Below are 8,805 nucleotides of genomic sequence, written 5' to 3' on the forward strand. Positions count from 1 at the left end.
AATCAAATCCTGAGACTCTCAACCCTGGCTTTGGTAAGGTAGGCAGAGCACATATTTGAATGGAACAGCTGTAAGAATCTACAAAGGTCTTCACTTAAACCTGTATTTTCTGCTAATCTCTGATCCTGAAATGGGTTTGTGCCAGGAAAGGTGTGACAGGAGGAAAAGGGCACACTGGTAAATTGTTAGGTAAAGCAGAATTAGCTTCAGCATTTCACAAACATCCAAAACAAGATGTTCAATGGAAGAAGGAGAGAAAGAGAGAAAGAGAGAGAGAGAAAGAGAGAGAGAGAAAGAGAGAGAGAGAAAGAAAGGGAGAGAAAGAAAGGGAGAGAAAGAAAGGGAGAGAAAGAAAGGGAGAGAAAGAAAGAGAGAGAAATAAAGAGAGAGAAGGAAAGGGAGAGAAGGAAAGGGAGAGAAGGAAAGGGAGAGAAGGAAAGGGAGAGAAAGAAAGGGAGAGAAAGAAAGGGAGAGAAGAAAGGAGAGAAGAAAGGGAGAGAAGGAAAGGGAGAGAAGAAAGGGAGAGAAGGAAAGGGAGAGAAGGAAAGGGAGAGAAGGAAAGGAGAGAAGGAAAGGGAGAGAAGGAAAGGGAGAGAAGGAAAGGGAGAGAAGGAAAGGGAGAGAAGGAAAGGGAGAGAAGGAAGGGAGAGGAAGGGAGAGAAGGAAAGGGAGAGAAGGAAAGGGAGAGAAGGAAAGGGAGAGAAGGAAAGGGAGAGAAGGAAAGGGAGAGAAGGAAAGGGAGAGAAGGAAAGGAGAGAAGGAAAGGGAGAGAAGGAAAGGGAGAAGGAAGGGAGAAGGAAAGGAGAGAAGGAAGGAGAGAAGGAAGGGAGAGAAGGAAGGGAGAGAAGGAAAGGGAGAGAAGGAAAGGGAGAGAAGGAAAGGGAGAGAAGGAAAGGAGAGAAGGAAGGGAGAAGGAAAGGGAGAGAAGGAAAGAGAGAGAAGGAAAGGGAGAGAAGGAAAGGAGAGAAGGAAAGAGAGAGAAGGAAAGGGAGAGAAGGAAAGGGAGAGAAGGAAAGGGAGAGAAGGAAAGGGAGAGAAAGAAAGGGAGAGAAGGAAAGGGAGAGAAGGAAAGGGAGAGAAGGAAAGGGAGAGAAAGAAAGGGAGAGAAAGAAAGGGAGAAAAAGAGAGAGAAAAAGAGAGAGAAAAAGAAAGAGAGACAGAAAGACAGATAATACTCATTGCTACATATTCCTGCTGTAAATGATCTATTCTTTTTTTCATTTATGTTGCTTTTCCTGTAAAATTTATATTGTTGTGCTCCCAAGGTGCTGCCTCCTATAATATTATACAAGAAATCCACTCAACTACCTGTGCAGAAACTGCAAGGTGGGAGGAGCTGTCTGTTACTTCAAGTAAAAGAAACAGTCTGTAATCAGCATTTCTCTGCAGTTATAATTGCAATTAATTACTCTTCTGCAAATAACAATGCTGCAGTGTGACTACACAGCTCTGTGAAATGCAGGGGCAACAGAGAGAAGGGGGAGAAAAAGAAAGGAATTCAGAAGAAGAAAGGAAAGACTTAGGAAGAAAAAGAAAGGCAAGAAGGGTAGAAAGGAAAGCAAGGTAGAAAGGAAGAAGAAAGGCAAGAAAGTTAGAAAGGAAGAAAAAGAAAGGCAAGAAAAGTAGAAAGGAAGAAAAAGAAAGAGAAAGAGGAAACAAGGAGAATCAAAATAAAAACAAACACAAAAGAGAAAGAAAAAGAAGAAAGACTAATAAAAAGTATAAAAATAAAGACTAAATGATAATAAAATAACAAAACAAAAAGAAGAAGAAAAAGGAAAAAGAAGGAAAAAGAGAGGAGAGAGAATCCACAGTTCCCATCCACTGGCACTCAGTAAGACCCTGCTTGCTCTTCATGTTCTACATGTTTAAATAACACTTACAGCTTTACCTGTTCATGCACAAACCTTTGGCTCAGCAGAAAGGGGGATGAAGTCTTCAGGGCTGCAGGACAGATTGGCAGTAGGGCAGGAGACTGATCCCAAGCCTTTGCTCCTAATATGGAAAAAACAAAGTGCAGTTTGCCATAGAGTAAGCTCCCTCGAAGCTGCAGCAGCTGAATGGCAATCAGAACGCTCAGCCACTCTCTTACCGTGCTGCTGCCAGAGGCTTTTCCACCCTGCCAGGAGATGGGCTGCCCTGTCAAAGCTTCTTCCCTTTAACCTCTCCTGCTCTGCATCCCTCCTGCGAGGCAAAAGCATTTTATACTCCATGTATGCAAAGCAGCAGCGTGAGGCTGCACACGGAGAGGGGAATCCCAGCCGGCCCGTCTGGCTCAGGAGCAGAGGGTGTGGATGATGTGCTGCAGCATATTACATAATGAGGGTGACCAGAAGAGAGCAGCCACCAGTTCCTGATGCTGTGAGCATCTCTTCCTTCCTGCACGGTGTGCTGGAACCTTGGCTGCTGCATGTGCTCACTGATTTTATCCCTGGATGGCCACTCTCCTCCACAATAAACCAGCAGCTGTGGAATCACAGCATCACAGAATGCCAGGGGTTGGAAGGGACCTCCAGAGATCATCTAGTTCAGGCTCCCTGTCAAAGCAGGATCAAGAGCAACTCTGCAGAACCATAGAGTGTTAGGATATGGACCAGTAAAGCACTTGAACAGGGGACTGCAACTCAGGACAGGAATTTTGGGCTTAGCATAAATGCAATACTGCTTTGGTTTTGATCGCACTTTAGAGGATCTTTCTCAACAGACTATTTGCAGCACATCTTCCTCTCCAGAACTCCCTGCTCTCCCTGCTGCTCCCTGTGAAGTTTGCCCCTTTGTGCTTTTCCAACCTACCAGAAAAACTGGAAGGAAACTGCAGCTCCCTGGAGCGTTGACTCCTCACACCACACTCGGTGTGTGAGCACCAGGAGGAGAGTTAGAAGATGAAGCCAGGATTATTGATTGCCAGTTTCAGACACCATGTGGACATTTCCATATCACAAAGCCAGGTTTCTGCCTGTGGTCTGAAAGCCCCAAGCAGACCCAGAGCCAAGAGCAGGGCAAAGGGCTGCCCGGCAGCTGCAGGCTCTGAAGGGCTGTGGTGTGCCACGGCACTCTGAAGGCTTTTGCCCCCAGTGATTTGTTCACTGATACTATGCAGGTCCATTGTAAGGGAACTATTTATAAATTAAAGACAGTTCTTCAGTCTGCTGACTGATGTAAGGTCACAAAGGTTATGATGATAACGAGAGAAAGACTTAGAGGTGCTGATCAAAGACCTAAGGAGACAGGGCTATAAGGCTGGAAGAGAAATGAGGAAGCACAGGGTCTCCTTTCTTCTCTCAGGTTTTAGTGGACAAGCTTGGGCAAGGCATTTGGTTCTTTCTGTGCTTTCTCCATTTAAAATGAACATTGCTTGTGTAAAGCTCTCCTAGAGGTAAGCTGAGTTCTGTGTGCACGTGTCCATGCATGAGTACTCCTGTATGCAGCCCAGCCAAGCTGGCTGGAGAGGAGTCTCTTGAAAAGCAGAGTGGGTCAAGCCCTTGATTCTTTGTATTCACTGCTCATTTATGTTCACACTTGGGTTTACCTCCTCTTCTTTATGTAATGCCCTTCCTTCCACTGGAATTCCCACCTGACATCCCTTTGTTTAGAATATTCCAGATATCTAATCAGCAGGCAGCAGTAGTGTATGAGCTGTGTGACCCCAACACCATGCCATGAGTATCTACCTTGCTTCTGATCCATGACAGTAATTCCCAGCCCATACAGACAGCTGGAATTGCCAGAGTGTGGATACCAATCTGTGCAGCTCAAAGACCCAGCTGAAGGTGCTTGAACTGAAAGGAGCCTTCAAAGACCAGGGTTCCACTCTCTGAATTTGCTCTTTTGTCAGAGTTTAAAAGTTCCATTTGCATCTTTCCCTTTCCCATTAACCTGACCTCTCTTTTCTACAGAGCATGGACAACCTTCATGTCCAGTACTGTACCCCATAACTTAGGTGAAACTTAAGTGAATTCAATTATGCCCAATGGCTTCTAAGCCTTTTTTTTATGTTCAGCCTCCTTATTTCCCTGTGCTTGGACACTGCTGAAATCAAGGACAGGCTATGCAGGGATTGGATATGAAAAATCAGACTTAGAGTGATCAGAAGAAGAGAAACATCTTCTTCCCTCATGAGAACTGTCTAAAGGGTTGGCTGAGGTACAGCCATTCAGGGACCTACTTCATCATCCCAGATTCCCAAACAGGACCTGCTCTTTTAGCCACCAAACCTGATAATAAACCTCCCTCTGTAGAAGAACAAGAGGGCACCTTCCATTCCTCAGGTGGAGTTAGAGATTAACTAAACCAGCTCACTGTGCACTCCTGCTACAAATATTCTACACTGCTTGCAAAGCTCTTCCCTCAGAAAGACAATTCCACACACATTGCCTGGTTTTGCACAGCCATGGCCTCTGCCATATCCAAATGCAAGCACCAGGTGCCCTTCCTGCCTTACCTTTGATCCAGAGGTGCCCTCTCAGAGCAGAATGTCTGACCCCTCCGTGGCATTCTGGCCAAGCTGTTGTTCTGAGATGAATTTTGTTCTGCTTCTGGAGCTGTGGTGGTCTGCAGCCCCAACAATGAGCTTTCAGAGAATCACAGAAGGTTAGGGGTTGGAAGGGACCTCCAAAGATCATCCAGTCCAACCCCCCTGCCAGAGCAGGAGCACCCAGGGCAGGGCACACAGGAACACATCCAGGTGGGTTTGGAAGGTCTCCAAAGGAGACTCCACAACCTCTCTGGGCAGGGTGCTCCAAGACTCTGTCACCCTCACAGTGCAAAAGTTTTTCCTACTGTTCCTGTGGCACCTCCCCTGCTCCAGCTTGCCCTCAGTGCCCCTTGTCCTGTCCTTGGACAGCCCTGAGCAGAGCCTGGCTCCAGCCCTTCACATCTTTATCCCCAGCAATGAGGGCAGCCCTCAGGCTCCTCTGCTCCAAGCTCCAAGCCCCAGAGCTCCCTCAGCCTGGCCTCACAGGGAGATGTTCCACTGCCTGTAGCAGTTCTGTGGCTCTGTGCTGGACTCCCATGAGCAGTTCCTTGAGTCCTTCTTGAACTGAGGGGCCCAGAACTGGGTGAAACATTCCAGATGTGGCCTCACCAGGGCAGAGCAGAAATTGCTTTCTGCAAGTTCATTCAAAAAAGCTGAAGAAGCTCCCTGGCAGAAGAGGAAATTTGGTCTTTAAAGAACCAGTAACACCGAATCATTCAAAAAGGATTGGAGAGGCCCCCACCATGGCTGCCCTGGTGACCTGAGATGAGACACCAAGGAGGAAGCTCATCAGTGACAATGGAGCCAGGTCACATTTACATCATGGAAATGGATTTGTGCACTTGAGTAAAATGCTCAACTCCTTCCATGTGACCACTTTGTGGTACAGAGAACTCATCTGGTCTCATTAAGGCCATTCATTCACTTTCTGTTCCTTTTCAGGCCCCAAGTACCAGCTACCAGACTTTGTTCTCATTTCCCATCCTGCTGTCACTTCACTGCAGAAGAGGCAATTTCCCTGGCAGCACCTCCCTGGGTGTGCCATGCTTGAAAGGCTATTTTAAGCCAAGCATTGTCTCCTGCTTTGTGGTGGCACTGAGCCACAGGAAGCCCCTCTGTACTTTTCCAGCTCAGAGTGGCCATGGCACCAGGGGACATGGTTGAGTGGTCCTGGTGGTGTTGGGTGGATGGTTGGACTCAGTGATCTCAGAGGGCTTTTCCATCCCAAACAATGCAATGATTCTATGAAATGCAAGACAATGCTGAAGGTTGGCATCAGAGACTGGGTGTCAGAGCACCCTGGGGTAATCCTCCAGGCTCAGTTTGCTACCAACTTGGCACTGCTCATCCCACATCTACAGTCTGGAATCCTTTCTAGTTCCCAAATCCACAGACAGTCTGGAATCCTTTTCTAGTTCCCAAATCTACAGCCTGGGATCCTTTTTAGATCCCAAATATACAATCCAGACTCCTTTTTAGATTGCATGCCAAGTGGGGAGAGGGCAGAGTGGAAAATTTCATTACAAAGAAACTTGAGGGCAAAAATGAAAGTTAAGGGGAGTGTTAAATTTGCAGTGCCAGCAAACCCATCCCTTCCTGTCTGCCTGGGGTAAGAGTTTGGCCACATTCAGTCATAAACAAAATCCCCTCCTCAGCACCCCTATGCAAAATTCCAGCCTTTGTACATTACAGACATTGATGAGGAAATGAAGGAGGGAGAAAGCAATCAGACAACCAATTACCAGAGCTCTCTGTGCCTGGATGCACGTTGTCTCAGGCAGAAGTGACTTTTGAAACCTGCTGACTCACTGGCAGAAAAGGCTGCAACTGGCAGCCATAAAGTCAAGCAGCAGTTGGCATTTGATTGAGGGTAGAACCCAGGGCCCTGCATGTGGCTGGGCTGCAGGTGAGCTGGGCTCAGTGCTGGGCTGCAGGTGTGCTGGGCTGCAGGTGAGCTGGGCTCAGTGCTGGGCTGCAGGTGAGCTGGGCTCAGTGCTGGGCTGCAGGTGAGCTGGGCTCAGTGCTGGGCTGTAGGTGTGCTGGGCTCAGTGCTGGGCTGCAGGTGAGCTGGGCTCAGTGCTGGGCTGCAGGTGTGCTGGGCTTAGTGCTGGGCTGCAGGTGTGCTGGGCTGCAGGTGAGCTGGGCTCAGTGCTGGGCTGCAGGTGAGCTGGGCTCAGTGCTGGGCTGTAGGTGTGCTGGGCTGCAGGTGAGCTGGGCTCAGTGCTGGGCTGCAGGTGAGCTGGGCTGCAGGTGAGCTGGGCTCAGTGCTGGGCTGCAGGTGTGCTGGGCTGCAGGTGAGCTGGGCTCAGTGCTGGGCTGTAGGTGTGCTGGGCTGCAGGTGAGCTGGGCTCAGTGCTGGGCTGCAGGTGAGCTGGGCTCAGTGCTGGGCTGCAGGTGTGCTGGGCTCAGTGCTGGGCTGCAGGTGAGCTGGGCTCAGTGCTGGGCTGCAGGTGTGCTGGGCTGCAGGTGAGCTGGGCTCAGTGCTGGGCTCAGTGCTGGGCTGCAGGTGAGCTGGGCTCAGTGCTGGGCTGTAGGTGTGCTGGGCTGCAGGTGAGCTGGGCTCAGTGCTGGGCTGCAGGTGAGCTGGGCTCAGTGCTGGGCTGCAGGTGAGCTGGGCTCAGTGCTGGGCTCAGTGCTGGGCTGCAGGTGAGCTGGGCTCAGTGCTGGGCTGTAGGTGAGCTGGGCTCAGTGCTGGGCTGCAGGTGAGCTGGGCTCAGTGCTGGGCTGCAGGTGAGCTGGGCTCAGTGCTGGGCTCAGTGCTGGGCTCAGTGCTGGGCTCAGTGCTGGGCTGCAGGTGAGCTGGGCTCAGTGCTGGGCTGTAGGTGTGCTGGGCTGCAGGTGAGCTGGGCTCAGTGCTGGGCTCAGTGCTGGGCTGCAGGTGAGCTGGGCTCAGTGCTGGGCTCAGTGCTGGGCTGCAGGTGAGCTGGGCTCAGTGCTGGGCTCAGTGCTGGGCTGCAGGTGTGCTGGGCTGCAGGTGAGCTGGGCTCAGTGCTGGGCTCAGTGCTGGGCTGCAGGTGAGCTGGGCTCAGTGCTGGGCTGCAGGTGTGCTGGGCTGCAGGTGAGCTGGGCTCAGTGCTGGGCTCAGTGCTGGGCTGCAGGTGAGCTGGGCTCAGTGCTGGGCTGTAGGTGTGCTGGGCTGCAGGTGAGCTGGGCTCAGTGCTGGGCTGCAGGTGAGCTGGGCTCAGTGCTGGGCTGCAGGTGAGCTGGGCTCAGTGCTGGGCTGCAGGTGAGCTGGGCTCAGTGCTAGGCTCTGTGCCCAACACTCCTTGACATCAGTTCATGATGAGTTCAGGCTGAGGGGGCTGGGCTTGTTCAGCCTGGAGAAGAGAAGACTCCAGGGGCACCTTGGAGCTGCCTTCAATACCTGAAGAGATCCTCCAGGAAGGCCGCAGAGGGACTTTCCATGAGGGTGTCTAGAGACAAGCCAAGGGGGAATGGTTTGAAGCTGAGGCAGAGCAGGGTTAGACTGGAGCTGAGGAGGAAGTTCTTCAGTATGAGGGTGGTGAGACTCTGGCACAGGCTGCCTAGGGAGGCTGTGGCTGCCTCCTCCCTGGCTGGGCTGGATGAGGCCTAGAGCAGCCAAGTCTAGACACAATATTCCAGATGTGGCCTCACCAGGGCAGAGCAGAGGGGCAGGAGAACCTGTCTTGACCTACTCAGCACAGCCCTTCTAATCCACCCCAGGATGCCATTGGCTTTCTTGGCCACAAGTGCACATTGCTGGCTCATGAGCATCCTGTTGTCCACCAGGACTGAAGAAGAGGATCAGCTGTGATCTCTAGAGAAGGATGGATCCTCACCCAGTTGTGTATTTCCTCAGGGAGGGAGAGCCATGCAGCTGAATTTGAAGGGGGTAAAATCAGGACACATACATCACTGTGTCTTCTGAAAGTGTGCCAGCTCCTTAGCCATGCCACCAAGCCATCTGCTTGCTTTATGAAGCCCCTGGGAGACATCCTCTTGCCATAAAACACCTGTGATGGTGGTTTGCTATGAGTGCAAGAATGGATTGACAAGACATCAGCAGCTCATCATCAAGACACTCCCCTGCTGGGCTCTTCACAATGAGTGCAGCAATTGCAACTGCTGGGGCAGCGGCCCTGCTTATCAGGGAAAAAGAACCAGTTAGCATCTTGGGCAACAGCTCCAAAAGGTCTGAAGAGCCCACATCAAATGAAAAGGAAGTATTTCAAGCTCCCTGATCTCCATATTCACCATGTCTGCCTTTCCAGCAGTTCTGTCTCTAACCCAGAGCTCTGTAATTTTTCTCTCCTCTACATGACCACCAGGAAACTTTTCTCAACAGCTGTCTCATATTTCTGTGTCATTTC

This window comes from Indicator indicator, chromosome 30 (genome assembly GCF_027791375.1).
Source record: "Indicator indicator isolate 239-I01 chromosome 30, UM_Iind_1.1, whole genome shotgun sequence".
Taxonomy (NCBI): Eukaryota; Metazoa; Chordata; class Aves; order Piciformes; family Indicatoridae; genus Indicator; species Indicator indicator.